General features: G+C 34.8%; 1 protein-coding gene across 3 annotated transcripts in view; it reads right to left on the reverse strand.

The window, feature by feature from the left end:
* IQGAP2 (IQ motif containing GTPase activating protein 2) overlaps nt 1–17,752 on the reverse strand; it is a 310,948-nt gene that overhangs the window by 292,281 nt on the left and 915 nt on the right. The window lies entirely within an intron of this gene.

A 17,752-nucleotide genomic window follows, 5' to 3' on the forward strand; every position in this document is an offset into this window, starting at 1 on the left:
TTGCCCATATATCAATAATTTATCATCTTAGTTGCTCAGGGTCACACAGCTAATATGTGGGAAGAACTTAAATTCCAGTCTTCTTGACTTTAAGATTATTAAAGTTTCTAACTTTGGTGTCTTTTGTCTTCTGAACCAAAGGATCTTAAAACTGCTAAAAAGTTGATACATAAGGAACTAGAAATTGAGAGGATGCCCATTAGTTGAAGAATGCGGAATAAGTTATAGTATATAAATGTAATAGAATATTATTGTTTATAATGAGCAGGCCGATTTTAGAAAAACCAAGACTTACATGAACTTATACTAAGTGAAGTTAGTAGAATCAAGAAAACATTGTACACAATAGCAGAAAAATTATATGATGATCAACTGTGGTGGATTTGGCTATTTTCAGCAATGAGGTGAATCAAGGTAATTTTAATAGACTTGTGATGAAAAGTGCCATTGCCTTCAGAGAGAAAACTATGGAGACCAAATATAAATTAAAGCATAGTATTTTCGCCTTTTGTTGTTGTTGTTGTTTGCTTGCTTTTTTTTTTTTTTTTCTTTTTCATGTTCTTTTTTTCCTTTTTGATCTGGTTTTTCTTGTGCAGAATGATAATTGTGGAAACATGTAAAGAAAAATTGCACATGCTTAACATATATTGGATTACTTGCCATTTAGGGAAGGGGGTAGGGAAAAAGGAGGGGGAAAAATTTAGAATAAGGTCTTGCAAGGGTGAATGCTGAAAATTACCTAGGCATATGTTTTGAAAATAAAAAGCTTTAATTTTAAAAAAAGAAGAAATATACATGTTTAACTTGTATTGGATTGTTCACTGTCTTGGGGAGGGGAAAAAGGGAGAGAGGAAAAAAAATTTAGAACACAAGGTTTGCAAAGGTGAATGTTGAAAACTATCTGCATATATTTTGAAAAATAAAATAGTATTTTTTAAAAAGTTGATATATAGGGAGGGGGAAGGAGGGAATATGAGAAGGCACTTATACAGCAAAAGTTTCCTTTTTGAAATTTTAATATTTCTAACAATATTACAAAAATTGAAACAGATAAATGCTTCATTACTCTTTCAGTTTAAATTATGTAGACATTTAACTCCAACACTAGGACCTAAGTGACTTATAACAAACTGGCAGAGCAAGAAATAGGATCCCATGTGTTCTTCATCCAAACCCCATTCTTATTACAAGCTCAAAGTATCTCAATGATTACTCCACCTTAAAAATTAAGTCAGTTAACCAATGGATTCCAGAATAAAAGCAAATACTTTTATTATCTTTAGACTAAACTATTTCTTAGAGATGTTGATAAGCTGCATCTGTTTAAGCAAAATGAATGATCCTGTGAAATGTGTCACTGCCTCCTATGTAACTAAATGGCTAAGGGGAAGGAGAGATGGAAGGAAAGAATTTGAAACTCAAAATTTTCAAAAGATGAATGTTAATTATTTTAACATGTAATTGGAAACAAAATAAAATATTAAACATTTGTAATTAAATAACTAAGAAAAAGGCAAAGGGATGAATATACAATTATACATATTTCCAGATGAAGTTAATTCAAGGGAAAAACCTTGTGGTTCAAACAAAAAACTGATGATAGAAAATTATTGGGACAGCTAACTAGAATTCTGGGTTCAAATCTGGCCTGAAATACTAGCTATGTGACCCTGGGAAAGTCATTTAATCCTATTTCCCTCAGTGCCCTGATCTGTAAAATGAGCTGGAGAAGAAAATAGCAAACCACTCAAGAACTAAGAAAACTCCAAATGGGGTCACAAAAAGTCAGACATGACTAAAAAAATGAAGGAACAAAAAAGAACTCTTGGGACATTTTGAATTGCATCTCCTATAGGAATTTCAAATTCAACATTTCCAAAATAGAACTCATCATTCCTATAAAGCCCACCCCTCTTCCAAACTTCCCTATTATTATCAAGGGGTATCACCACCATTCTACCACTAACCCAGATTCAAGGTCATTCTCCACTACTCATGAACACCAACAAATCAGTTGCTAAATATTGGAGTTTTTTTTTCCTCTCTCCAATATGTACTCTTTCTTACCACTCCTGCAGTTGCTACCACCTCATCATTCTCAATTGGACTATTCTAATAGCCTTCCTAATTGATATCCCTGCCTCAAGTCTCTGTCTATACCATCCTCCCACGAAGCTTTCAAAGCAATTTTCCCAGAATATGAATGTGACTACATCACCCTCCATTACCATTCAACAAACTCCAGGGGCTCTATATTGCCTCCAAGATTAAATACAAACTCCTCTATTTGGTATTTAAATCTCTTTATGATCTTATATTTTCCTATTTTTGCAGCATTCTAACACATTATCTATTCCACACATTATTATACTGTCATACTATCCCTGTCTATAACTGTCTTTGAGACACCATTTCTCATCTCTTTGCCTTTGAATTGGACTGTTCTCAGTGCCTGGAATACTCTCCCTTCTCAACTCTACCTCTTAAAATCAATGGTTTCCTTTAATACTCTGCTCAAGCATCACCTCCTACTTGAAGCCCTTCCTGATGATCCAGCTGCTAAGACACGAGACTGTGAACTTCTTAGAATCTTTGGTTTTATCCCTCGCTCAAGCCATTGTGTCCTCCCACTGAGGCTGTACTCTCTCTTTCCATCTCAGATTCTGAAAATTGAAATTAAATCAATGACCATTCCCTTGAAAAAAGGCAGGATAATGACTATTTGAAACTATTGTTTCACTCACTCAGGGAGTTCAGACCATAACTGCCATCTAGTGATCATTAAACCCCAACATGTGTGGTCTCTTCCACTGAAACATAAGGTCCTTGGAGGCTGAAATTGTCGGAGGTTGAAATTGTCTTGCTTTTATATTTGTATCCTCTAAAATTTAGCTCAGTATTAGCACTTAAGTGTTTAATAAGTTTTCCATTCATTCACTCTCAGAACTACCTTTTATCCAGTTAGTATATATATCAGGTATATGTATTTATCTATGTACATTTTGCCCTTCTTTTCCTTTTAGAATGTAAGTTACTTAAGGGCAAGAACCAATTTATTTTATTTTATTTTTGAATCCTAAATGCTTAGTATCTGGTATATAGAAGATCCTCAGTAAATTCTTATCAATTGAATACACCTGGTACCTAAAAGCAATTGTTGACCCTGGCAAGATCAGGGAAATATTTTCAGTTTTTTTTGCATGTTCCTCAAGGCTTGAGACATAATCTCAAATGACATCTCTGTTTTGTTTCAAAAGGAACGAGACAGTTAATCAGTATCTATTCTATGTATCACTCCGATATTGTTAATTGACTATGTAGTTTAATGTAAGAAGGGAAGAGGGTTTCAGTGGAATTAACGCAACCTCCTCCATCTTTTCCATTCAAACTGTCCCACACCCATATCCACTACGATTGCCACAAGTTCACTGAGCCCACCCAGCTGGTATCAAATACTTCAAACTTTGCAATCTGAAACAGGAACAAAGATAAAGACTATTGTGTAGGAAAGCTACCTTCCCCCTTAAGAAAACTCAAGTGGCCAACTCGTTCAGAAAAAACAAACAAACAAACAAAAAAAAAACACCCATTTCCTTACCCATGAGAAATTATAGATATTCTTCACAATGGAATGTTCAAGGATATAAATGAGTGATAATGCGGGCTCAGGCAATTTCACTAGGAACTTCATACACCTAAACAATCGCTAAAATGAGAGAATGTCTCTATTACAATGTACTCTTCCTATAAAAAACAACAACAACAACAAAAACCAAAACTAGTTTTTCTTCATTCTTCAGATTTGTTGCCTTTCTAAATCTAACTTTTTTCCTTTTTACTTCTTGAAAATCAGCATTTCCAAATCTTTCATCCCAAAAAATTCTACTGTTTGTTATCCTTTACCAAAAAGTCTCCTACTTCCTTTCCCTCTTTTCTTCCCAAAGGGAGGCTCAAAGTCTTGAACAATTCTTGCCTATCCCTCTTCCAAAGTTTTTTTTTTTCCTCATCCCTACCCCTTCAGTATTTTTTATATATTGATGAGCCATTTTCCTCCCTTCATCCCTAGCTAATACTATACTAAACAGAATAGTTGTAGCCAATACTGCTTTGTAACTACCTACCTCGTATTTCAAATATGTTGGGTTTTGTACACCATTATAATCTCTTTAGGAAAAAAAAAAGTCTGTATCTACTTCTATGGTAAGAAAAGAAAGGGACAGAGGGAGAGGAGCGAAGGAAAAGAGGAAAGAGTAGGAAATAAAGGAGGAGAGGAGGAGAAAGAGGAAAGTGAGGAAAAAAGGGAAGAAGGAAGAGAGAGGAGAGAGGGAGAAAGGGAGGGGACAAGAACTTAGTCTTTCCTCTTATTTGAAATGATTTGCAGTGCAACTTGAAGATGTTTTTAAGACTAGGAAAACAAAGATTCATTTAAACATCATCTTCTAAACTGATAAATGTCAAACAGTTCCTGCATTGATTCACTTGACTTCAGGTTTCAAGGATAAGAGTATGGCTGGAAGGGGCAGTTTCTATGGCCAAGAACAGTTTCCTTGGCAGCATATTATTTCCAAGTTACTGCCCAAGTTGAACAACTTTATTTTATGTTGGAGGGAAAATTGAGGAGGAGGGACAGATTAAAAAAAAAAAAAAGACAAGGAAAAAGGTAACGTATCTTTATTTAGAAAAGTGAAGAGAAAAGGATGAAACTTTTATATACCAGTGGCTGTTTAAAGTCACTACCCGTAAAGTAAGAAAGCTATCAGATTGAGAGCTGATAAAAGTAAATTTTCAGATAAGAGTATCCCTCAGCAGCAAAGTAACATTCAGAGATACAGCAATAAAAGAAGCAAAGATTCAAATTGGTCAAGAAATCACAAACTTAAGGTACACTTATCTATTAAGTCTCAATCATGAGAAGCAGTTTGGCATAGTAGAAAAGTCTTCATGTTCATAAGAGATGTTGTGTGCAAATCTCAATGTATTGAAATACAAAGTGGATAGTCACACAGCAGTATTGGCTACAAACTATTATGGTTAGCACAGAAGTAAGTAGGGATGGATTGGAAAAAAATAATTCATCAACATTTAAAAAAAAGACTGTAGGGATAGGGATGAACTTCCCTGGACCTCAGTTTCCTTATTTGTAAAAAAGTGGTGAATAAATGGATTTTTAAGGTTCCTTCCTGTTTAAATCTATACTCTTATGTTTTTATATGTAATACACATTTTCAATAGAACAACATTAAGGCAAATTATCAATTCACTTTATTTAAAATAATATGAAAAAAGAAAAAGATTAAATCCTTTTTCTGAGGGAAACATCATCAAATGTTGCAGAAAAGTCCCCTCTATTTTTGTTACTTGAAGAATAAATTTTTCTGTGTGATCAGGGAGGGAGGAGGAAAGGGAGAAAGGATAGGGAGAGGAAGGGGGGGGGGGCGGAAAAGAGGAAGGAAACTGGTAATATATGTCTTTATTGCTGACTTGACAACTTTTCTGGACATTTCTTGTTATCCAAGGTTTTAGTTATTACTGAATAAATCATTCAACCAATTGAGGATTCACATTAGAATTATGCTGGAGCTACAACTGATCATCAAATTTTTCAGTTTGAGCTGAAAATCTCAGAAATTAAGCTACCAATCAGAATTGATTTCTTATTTTGTTGATTGTCTATATTTAAAGTAATATAGAAAATAATAATGCGAATTAAACTTTAAAATGCCCTAGGGTACTTGAGAGCCAACTGTTAACATTTACCAGCACACTCCTCAGTTCAAAGATACCAATTTAAAGAATTAAAACTGAAATGGTATTAGAGTCGTGGATATCAGACAGTGGTGAGCATATATGGTCTTCCAGCTATTCTTCCTACAAATCTGGAACAATTATTGGATGTAGATCAGAAGACCTGGGTTTAAATCCCACTGAGAAACAGAACTACTAAATAACCTTAGACAAGTTATTTCACTTTCCTGAGCCTCAGTTTTTCCCATCTGCAAAATGAGGAGACTAAATTAGAGGATGAAATCTAAAGTCCCTTCCAGCTCTGAATCTATGATCCTAAAATGGAATAATAAACCCTTCTTAGAGCAGCAGAAGTCTTCTGTAGATAAAGTAGGGGTCTTCCATCATCACTTGGACCAGATAGGTCAGTCCATAAACACAACAAAGATTTACTACATGTCAGGCACTGTGCTAAGTCCTGGAGAATACTAAAGGCAAAAAAAAAAATCTCCTACTCTCAAGGAGCTCATAGGCAAATAAGGGAAACTACATGAAAATAATTATGGACAAACAAGATACATGCAGGATAAACTGAAGATAATCAACAGAAGAAAAACCAGTAAAGGGGGAAAATAATCAATGAAGGCTTCCTATAGAAGGTAGGATTTCAATGGTGGTGAAAAAAAAACCAGGGAAGCCAGGAAGCTGAGATGATGAGAAAAAGAATTCTAGGCATGGAGGACAATTAGTAAAAATGCATAGAATTGAAAGACAGATAATCTTGTTCATGAAATATCAAGGAGGCTAGTGTTGCTGAATCAAAGGGTAAGTAAGTACAGGGAAGTTAATATGTAAGAAGATTGGGAAGATAGGAAAGGGTCAGGTTAGGTTATGAAGAGCTTTGAATCTCAAACAGGATAAATATAAAATCCTATTTGAGATTCAAAGCTCTTCGTAACCTAACCTGACCCTTGCCAATCTTCCCAATTTTATATTTATCCTGAAAGTGGTAAGAAACACTAGGAATTGCCTGGGGGATGGGAGGTCTGCCTTTTGACTTGGTGTTAAATAGACTCTGGGGCACTCGAGAGCTCTAAGTGTTACTTGGGCAGTAGTAATACCCAAGCTCTCTCCACCCCAGATAGATGATCTGAAATCCACTTTACCTAGCCCTCTGAATAGGTACACCCTATATGCACTTTGAAACCTGATCTTATTTCATCTTTGTACACACTTAATCTGACAGAGACTAGTGATTATTAAATTCTATTTATTTAAAGAAAAAGCAAAGCCAAAATGACCTGGATTAGATAAATCACAAAGCTGTGATATGCATAAAGAATATTAGATGTCAGAATTTTCTTAAGGTATACTTATCTATTTTCACTCACTTGACAAAAGCTGTAAGAATTGTGAAGGCTGTAATTGTACATTAGAAATGTCTTTCATTCTTTGCACTAGGGTACACTTGTTCTTACACATTTTATACACACACACATACACACACACACACAAACTATAACAAAAACATTGCAAATAAAACTTGAAAGTACTGGGACTGCAATTTACTAAAATCTTGCCAACATTTAATGTAAAACAGAAGCTAAAAATCCCTTTAAAATGACATTTAATGTCTTCAAGACACACAAATCAACTGAAAACATACCATTAGCCATTATTCAACAAAACCTAGACATTGCTCATTTGAAGGCTCTAACTCCCCAGGGAAACCAGAGAACTAAAATTGCCACAGGTAATCCTTTCAAGAGAAAAATAAAAGTGAGGCAGAGAAAATATGTCTCTCTGAGACATGAGGTGGCAGGATCATATTTTATTTCCTCCTTAATCTGGAAGAACTGAATGTCTACAAAATACTTTTTAAACCACATTCAAAATATCAATTAATATCCTATTCCTAAGTTGTTGTTGTTGTTTTTTATAAAGTCTCCCCTCTTAGACTTCAACTATTAAGAGATGAACTTGGTATAAATCAAAGCAAATCACTAGCATTGATTTAAATGTTTGGCACAATTTCAATAAATTTTACTTGTTGAATTACATCAATTAAACTCTCACATAACCAAATGTGGCCATTATAACAAGCTTTTATTATTATTATTATTATTACAGCTTTTTATTTTCAAAATATATACTTGGATAATTTTCGACATTCACCCCTACAAATTCTATGTTCTAATTTTCCCCTGCCTCTCTAAGTCGGCAAGTGATCCAATATATGTGTAACAGGAATTGTCTTGAGGATATTCTTGGTTTGTTTTTGGTTGAGTCGTTTTGTTTTGTTTTGTCTGAGTTGGTATTTCAAATCCGTAGAGGAAAGTTGTTTTTTGTTCTCTCATTGCCTTGAATATACAATAGATATTTAATAAATGCTTGTTTATTGATTAAAAGAAAAAAAAAAAAGAAACTATCCCTAAGTTTACTCAGTAAGTACCTCCTTACCCAGAGGCACCTTTATCAAACCAATTTCTTATCTCCAAATTCTGCCAAGATCCAGGAAGGAAAAAGATTGTTAAAGGGCCTTAGCATCTAAAGGTGGATGTCAAAGTCCAACACTTTCCTTATAGCACAAACTCTCACAGAGAAAACTAATTCTAGGTCTGTATTTTATAGACAGAGAATTCCCAGTGTGGAAACTCCCTTTATTGATGCAGATCAGCAATTTGTCTCTAATTTATGGTCTTGGAAAATTGCCTCAGGTAATTTAGAGATTAATTGACTTGGTTCTCAGTGAACACTATGCATTAGTCTGAAGGCCTTGAACCCTGATCTGCTCGATCCAAGGTCTTTCTCTATTCACAAAATCATTCTGTCAGAACAGAGTAAAGTTTTGTAAAACACACAATTTTAAAGAGTATAAATCTGCAATATTGGTGCTCTGGTTTTAAAGTTGAGAAGCAGCAAATTAGAGCAGGAAAGGGTGTTGCCAAGTGACAATGGATGCCAAGAGGAAGGCAAAAAAAGAGAGAAAAAATCCTTAAAAAATAATAGATACAGGGATTGAAAAGGTCCAGAAGTCTATGGGAGCATTTCCAGACAATTCTATGTGTTTCAGTTGCCCCTCTAGACATCAGTAAGAGTTGTAACATAGTATCTGGTGTTCATAATGACTATTCTCACAAATAAAACATATTTAGCTTCAGAGTCATAGAAAAAGGATAATTAGTATGAGATTACCATTCAAAAAAAAAAAAAAAATCACTAAAATAACAATTTAGGTGCTTCAAAATACAAACCCAGGGGAGAGGAGGAGAAAATTTAGCCAAACAGAAATACTGCTTCCCTAAAAGGTTCTAGCTGTCCCAACTACTTTGAATTTAAAGAATTGGAAAGTTACAAAGAATTTAACTTTGTGAATATAACCTACATATAAAACAGTAAGTAAATTGGATAGAAACTGACTACAAAATAAAGACTTTTTTTCAGATGACCAAGGAAAAAAATTCACAAAGTAGAAAAATGTGAAATATTTCAATGCCAATAATTTGAGATGCAGTACTTCATGGTCAACTTAGAATGTAAAATGTCAGTATAAGTAAGTGCTTTTAAATATATTTAAGTTGAGGAAATTGAGGCAGACAGATTTAAGTAATTTACCCAGGGTCACATAACTGCCTAAGGTTGGATTTGAATTCAATTCTTCTTGACTCTAAGTCCAGCTCTATATCCCTTTTACTATCCTGGCTGCCTAAAACCATGAGATAAGAGCTTTTTTGTTGAAATAAAACCAAATGGGAAACAAAGCCTGTCTGCTGAAGAAGAGTTGAATTGATTATAGTTTATGCATTAATGAAACACTGATGTACTTTTAAGAAATGGTTGATGAGGCTGTCATAGTAAATAATGTAGCATCAGGTAATGTGCTTTAGGAAAAGCACATTTTGCCAGTAAATGGCAAACTTTTGCCAGTACTGGCAAAACCTTATAGAATAGTGGTATTAAATGGAAACAGATAATTAATTCAGGATTCCTGAAGGGTGCATATTCGCTTTAAAATGTAATGTTATATTTTGTTTTATTTTATTTATTTTGTCAAATATTTCCTAATCACATTTTCATCTGGTGGCCAGCTTTTATGACACTTCTGACCTAGGTCTTTAATTTTTTCTTAAATGGTTAGATGACGCCTTTTAATTTAATAGGCATTTTCAGATATTCCCAAACATATTCTTTCATTTTTTTTTTTTTTACCATTTTCTTTGCCAAAGAGTCATATATTTCTTCACTGCATCACCAGTTAATTTTCATGTTTGTTTGTTTCAGACCTCAAAATCACCAAGATAGATCCAGAATAGTGAGTGTGGTGGGCAGAGAGAAAAACTGAGGTATTACTAAAAAGTATAACCTGAGACAACCAGAAAGAAGGCTCTGATAATGCACATCAGTGCAGTTCCTTCCCCATGACACTGTTGGCTCCCAACTCCCTTATGCAATGTGATCTCTTTTCTCTCAGCACCCTAAAAAAGAAGTGGGGTCTAAGTCCCTTTCAGAATTTAGTTTTTCAACTAAAGGCATGTCCTAAATTCATGGTATGTTTCCTTTTTTCCCAGTAAATGGCAAGTTGATAAATATTTCCATAAAACCCCTTTCTATGCTCTCCCCACATTCATATTTACCATTCCTGCTATCTATTGTATCCCCTTCATTTTCTCTGTAATCTCTTCTAAATAAACCTACCTTTTGCCAAGAGAATGGCCAATGCAAATTTTTCACATGACCAAACCTTAACATTTGGTGCTTTTCCTAAAGCACATTACCTGATGCTACATTATTTACTATGACAGCCTCATCAACCATTTCTTAAAAGTACATCAGTGTTTCATTAATGCATAAACTATAATCAATTCAACTCTTCTTCAGCAGACAGGCTTTGTTTCCCATTTGGTTTTATTTCAACAAAAAAGCTCTTATCTCATGGTTTTAGGCAGCCAGGATAGTAAAAGGGATATAGAGCTGGACTTGGAGTCAAGAAGAATTGAATTCAAATCCAACTTTAGGCAGTTATGTGACCCTGGGTAAATTACTTAAATCTGTCTGCTTCAATTTCCTCAAATGTAAAATGGATATAATAAAAGTACCTACTTCCAGGGACTGGGTTAAGAAACAAAGATGCTTAGTTTTTTGGTTGGCACATAAAGAAGTATTTGATAAATATTTATTTCTTTCTTTCAGAGATAACTACAAAAAGAACTCCACTCAAAAATAAAATCTAAAATTGAAGAGAAATTGGAGATCATCTAGTCCAAGGGTGAGTTCATAGATGAGTGAACTGAAGCCCAAAGAGGTAACTTAAACTTTCTCTGTAACAGGCACAAGGGATAAAAAGCAAAAAAAAAATAGTCCCAGTTTTTAAGGAGCTCACAGCCTAATTTGGGCACAATATGCAAACAATCATATATAAATAAGATATTATATAGGGGCAGCTAGATGGTAGCTGGGTCTATAATCAGAAAGACTTATCTTTGGGAGTTAAAATCTGGCCTCAGATACTCCCTAACTATATGAATCTGAGTAAGTCACTTAAGCCCCCTTGCCTCAGCTTCCTCCTCTCTAAAATGAGCTGCAGTAAAAATGCTAAACCATTCCAGTATCTCTGCCAAAAAATCCCCAAATAGAATCACAAAGGGTAAAACACAATAATGAATACACAAAAATAAATTGGAAAGAATCTCAAAAGGAAAAGATTGGAATCAAAGAGGACTAGGAAAGGCTTTTTTGTAGAAGGTGGAACTTCAGCTGGGACTTGAAGGAAACTAGGAAATCCAGGAAATGGAGGTAAAGAAGGAAGAGGCTTCTAAGAATGAAGGACAGTAGTGGGAAATGCTAGTAGTCTGGTGATGGTATATCTTTTTTGAGCAACATCAAGGAGGCCAGTATCACTAGATGAAAGAAAGGAAGGGAAGGCAGGAAGGGGTCAAGTTAAAGAAGGTTTTGAATTCCTAAGTGGGAATTTTATATTAAATACTGAAGAAGTAGGGAACCATTGGAATTTATTTAACTCAGATTCTAATTCTACATCTGATTGTTCTACTACATTGCTATACTTTTAATATTTAGAATTATAGTAGCAAGTCAAATTTTCTTTCTTGAATTTATCAAATATATTTGTGAATAGATAAGGATTTTTTCTTTAAGCACCAGATTTTCACATGCCTCTGGTTGTTGTTTTTTTAATCAATTCACTTGAAAGGGAATGTCTGTTATAAAAGAGATTCCTTTGGTGTATAGGTTGGATGAGATAGCTGCTAAGATTCCTTGAGAACTTTCAAAGTCTGATATAGTATGATGAGCTAAAGGTGATAGCCTATCTCCTACAAACAAGACCAAAATAAGAACATCTGTGAAACATTATGAAACACAACTGAAAAGTTCCCATGAAAATGGAGAAAAACTAGTTATCAGGAAATTGTAGCCCCAAGAAAAAATAAGATAAATATGTCAACAAGGAAATAAAGGAGCACATGACTAATAGGGAACAGAAAGCCAAATGTAGTTTCAAATCCCAATAGTGTTACTTACTACCTGTGTGACTTCAGGCAAGTGCTTAAGTGTCCAGGGTTCCTTATCTATGAGATAAGGTAGCTGGACTAGTTTGGTCCTAAATTTCCATAATGCTCTAAGAAGAAAAAGGAGAGCATAGCTGACCAATTCTTATTAGGATTAGACATAAATATTAGGATAAGGTTTGTTACAGCATTTTTTAGAGTTACAGGGATGTAGTTTCTTTGTCTGCCAGTATGGAGAAGTAGAGGGCTAGACTTAGCTTCAGAAAGACTGGTTCAAATTCAGCTTCTGACCTTTATTAGCTGGGTGACCCAAGGCAAGTTCCTTAATGTCTCAAATCTCATTTTCAACTAAGGGAGTTGAGCTTAAAGACCTCAGAAGTCTCTTCTAATTATAAATGTATGACCTTTTCATTTTTATACATAAATAACTTCTGTATCATTTAGATTTTCAGTTATGGCACACCATAAAGCTGCTTTCTTAAACTATATCTTTTTTTAAAACCCACAAATTTGTAAATAAATATTTCAGTGTTAATTATTTTAATATAATTCATTTTTACCTTATATTTACAGATCGTTCCCACCTTGTAAGAGGTTTATTTTAACAAAATAAAATAGTTAACAAACATAATACAGTGATCTCAACTGAAAATACATGCAACATTTCACACCTCTAATACCTCCTACCTATTTTAAAAAATTAACAAAAAATCTGTTTCTCACTCTCCTACCTCTCCCACTGCATCAAAAACAACAAATTTCTTATAATAAATGTGCATAGACAAGTCAAACAAATTTCCTCAATGACCATGTGTATTTAAGTTCATGCTTTATCTATATCATGCACCATATATATATATATATATATATATATATATATATATATCATACAAATATATACATATGCATAGATATAGCTAGATATTTCCTGCACCTTCAATATATAATACCTCCATAATGGATGGCATATTTCATCATCGTCTCTTTAGAATCAGTCATATTGATCACAGTTCTTAAAGTTTTTAAAGTTATTTGTTTTATAGTATTATTATATAAATTGTCCTCCTGGTTCTATTCATTTCACTATTCATGTTTATAAAATTCCTCAATTCACTTTTGTAATATTGGCATTGCAGTATAAATGGTTCTTCTCATTCTGCTTACTTTATTCTGCATCAGTTCATATCAAGTCTTTGTATTTTTGAAATCATGTTTCCTCAGTTCTTAGAGCATGATACCATTCCATCAATCTTCAAAGTCATCACCCTGACTTATTCAGCCATTCTTCAATTCTTCAAAATACTCTCACTTTCCAGTTTTTTGCTACCACAAAAAAAACCTACTATATTTTTGTACTTTTTCTTTAATCTTTTAACACAATATACCTATTAAAACACACACACATAATATACACTTTTCAAATGTCCAATGGATCAGAAAAGAATCACAGAAATCCAATGATTTTTGAGAACTAATCAGTGCCCCAGAATAGAGAGAGCCTCTAAGTTCCAATTGAAGAAGCCACAGTCTTTCCTGGTAAGTTTTATTTAAATTCATTTGTACCTGGCTTTATCACAACAGCAGAATTTTAAGTTTTCATTGTTGTTCTTGTGAGGATTTAATAAAGATAACTCTTTATAGGGGCGGGGAGGTGGCACAGTAGATAGGGCATCAGCCCTGAAGTCCAGAGGACCTGAGTTCAAATCTGATCTCAGACATTTAACACTTCCTTAGCTGTGATCCTGGGCAAGTCACTTGACCCCAATTGCCTCAGCAAAGAAAAAAAAAAAGAAAAATGATGACATACCATCTCATTTTAGTAATCACAACAACTCTGTGAGAAATATACTATAGGCATTAAACATTCTACAAATAAGAAAACTGAGGTTTAAATAGGTTAAGTCACTTGTATATATCACATGAATGCTAACTTTCAGAAGTAGGTTCAGACCCCAAGTTCATCACTTTACTAGGATACCACCTGTGACCTTTAATAACAAGTATCATAAAGAGGCATCCCAGGTTTTTGAGGTTCATAGAAACTCCAAGAAACTGCTCAGTGAGAATCAGCTGGTATCAACCTCTCTCACACATACATACAGATCACCTTATACTTCAAAAGAGACCAAGAGATTAAAAAAAAAAAAAGTTAAAAATCACTTCTAAGTAGTGATATAATCCTATTTTACCAATCTTCTGAGTTAAGTAGTTCACTATACTGGATTCTAGTCTCTACCCCTTTTTTTTCCCATCAAAGTCCTCCATACCAGAAATGAATGCATTCCCTCATTCCCTCATCTGCCCCTTATAGAATACCTGTCTTCCCGTAAGGGCCATCGAAAGTGACACTTCTTACATGAATCCTATGCTGATTCTGTGTTACTAGAACCTCTTTCCATAAGTTATTTTGTATTTATTTACCAATGTAAAATAAAAGGTGTCTTGTACCCTTCCGATACAATATAAGCCCCTTACCGGCTACCTTGCTGAATTAATTTCTAATATGAAATAGAAATGGAATTTTTTAAATTTGCATTTGAGGTAGAAAAACTAAGCTCATTGTTTCACAATTGTGAGATCTGTTTTTTTTATAAATGTGAATTTTATGTCCAACATTGCAGAACCTCTTCCCCACTGTCTCATCTGAAGAGATTTGTCTATACTTTCCCAGAAATCTTCCGGAGTTACAAACCCAACAAGCTAGGCTAGATGCCTTCCACCAAGTTTCTTGACATTACACAAACTAGTGAAAGACAAAAGTTGTCCTGCTACTGTCCAGAAATGTCAATAAAGGAATTTTAGAAATGTTATTGTCTCAAGAAAAACACTATTCAAAAACAGCCTATAGCAGCTAGAATTAAGTCACTATTCTCAAAAAAAAAAAAAAAAAAAAAAAGAACATTATTTTATATTCACTCAAGCAGTCTATTTTTAAAACATATCTGGAAAGAGGAAGAGTGTAATAATTGTCCCCACTTTTTCTAAATGGGGTAGGTAACCAGTTTTAGAATATCGACTCTTTACAGTTAGGGATAGTTAATTTTCTTTATATCCCTACTGAATAGGACAGGTGTCTAGCATATTAGAGGTGCTATATGCCATTGACATCTGATTCTTTTACCCAATGATAGAACTGAGAATCTAAATTAGTTTCCTCACTTATAAAATGAATAGTCACTTTCAGTTCTAAAAGGCACCCCAATTTTGACTATTTAATTGCAAAGAGATGAATCAGAGGATCTAAGTTTGGAAAGGACCTTAGATCTCACAGGTCCTACAGGTAAACCCAACTGACATGCTCATAGTCTCACAGAAAATAGACTATTCTCAACAGGAATCAGCCTTGCATTTTGTACAGAGATGTACAACTGCCTAGTTCTTACTCTCTCATTATTCTTCATTATTAATTTAACAACTACAAATTCAAGTTCATTGTATCAGCATTGCCAATCATCTTGGGGGGGAAATGATTTGGGGAGTGGTTTAATGCAGTTTCTAATCTATGCTAATCTGTATTTCTACATACATCTATATTTCCAACAGTATCCACCCAGTTCCCCACCCTATTCCAATGCAGTTTACATTACTGATTTAAGTTTCATTCTAAGATATAAAGCTATAACAATAAATAACTTCACATATATAAAGCAAGGTACAGCCATCATTTCCAAATAATGTTAGGGTAAGCTATTTAACTCAATGGTAAGATGTGAGAATAAGAAAGATTTCAGCAATTTTCTCATCTGTCAGAAAACTTGAGCCTTCATGGAGAACTCATTGAAAAGTCCCACACATAGGCTTCTATTTGGAATTTTGTAGATCCTTAAACTGGGGAAACCTGAAAGATTTTCTAGCAGTACAATGTTTGTTATTTAATTGAGCAACTACAATATATGTGAAAGGAAAGGGGAAATATGAAGCACAAACCTGGAGTTCTTAATCCACTATAATATTTAGTTCTATGTTTTGAATCACATAACTGCTAAAAATGATTATATTTTATAAAGAAACTTTAAATTGTTTTATGCTCAGAAGGCAAGCACTTAAATATGCGATTTTTACCACTTTTCCTTAATGAAATTACAGTTCCAGTTGATCTTGGTTTGGGGAAAGTGGAGAAAGAAAAGTGTTGTAATGAGATATAGGATTTTTTTTTTTTTTTAGGGTGAATGAACCCTATTTAATTACAAAACACAAATTCAAAGGCAAATGAGAGAAAGGAAGAGACAACCACCACACAATTCTCCTAGTATGTTCTCTCAGTGACAAATATATTCTGAGATCTCAGACAAGAGGCTTAGAACACTAAATGTCAAACTTATATTTATTTACAGGTGAAAGTTCTCTTTTGCACTAGAGGTTGCCAGAAACAAATATAAATGATTAGGCCACATTAAATACCTCTTTCAAATACATGGCAAGAAGTCCACAACTCAAAGTCTGGCTAATAAAAAATGAGGCAGCTTGCTATTTTTAAAAAATACCCATCAAGCAATCAAATTGGTTAATATCAATTTTTAATACAGAAGATAAAGGAGGCAATAGCAGGATATAATGTAATAGTAGACATTCTAGAACTAACCCCAACATTTAACCTTAAGTAAGCGGTAAACTCGAAATATGCACAAGTACTTAAAACCGATGGTGTGTTTGCAGGCTGTTTTGTCCAAAAGCGCATTCTGATTATGTTCTCCTAGTTCTGCCTGGTGCTGTAGTTAACCGAAGAACGAGCAGGACTTTGGGTCAACTGCAACTGCTGAATGCATTTTCCTTCAGCGGACAGAAACTTGTGTGACTGACATGTCATACACATGGGAGGCATTAATCTCATTCTCCTGACCCTCCAATCTAAAGAGGGCAGCCTGGGGAAAAGGAGATTCACATAGCCTGGAAGCCCAGCTCAGCAAGTCTATGAAAATCTGGCAGGCTACTCTTGGAGACCTCAGTGTTTTTAATATGCTCATTTCAAATGCTGTGACAGGTGCCACCGGGATCCGCACCTGGGGCTTCGGCCGCCTTGGCAGCGGTACTTTGCCTTGGCAAAAGATGAATTTGGACTTTCAGGCTCTCCTTCAACAGTGGCTTAATGATCAGGGTCCAGCTCCTCAGAGACACGTCCTACTCCACCCCTCCCACCCCTCCACCCCCTTTATGCACACTTTTTTTTTAAAGAAAAAAAAAAGAAACCACTTCCTGGCGCATGTTTAGGACTCTGAACTCAGTACACGGAGCCACGTGGTTGGTGCTAATCTGGCCAGATCCACTCATGATCAGCTGCATTTCTCCAGCAGCCTACTTCCTAGGGCTGCCTCTCACTCTGTAATCATATACCATCTCTTTAAGTCACGCGGCCTCAAACTCGTTCCCCGGAGCAAAGTGCCCCAGCCCTCCCACTACAACCAACCCACTGCTACTCAATTCAGGCTGGGGGCCAGCGATAGGGAGAGATACGGGGGAGGAGGCAGACATCCCGAGAGTCTCACGCACGCACGCAAACTTGAACA

Source organism: Sarcophilus harrisii, chromosome 1, assembly GCF_902635505.1.
Source record: "Sarcophilus harrisii chromosome 1, mSarHar1.11, whole genome shotgun sequence".
Taxonomy (NCBI): domain Eukaryota; kingdom Metazoa; phylum Chordata; class Mammalia; order Dasyuromorphia; family Dasyuridae; genus Sarcophilus; species Sarcophilus harrisii.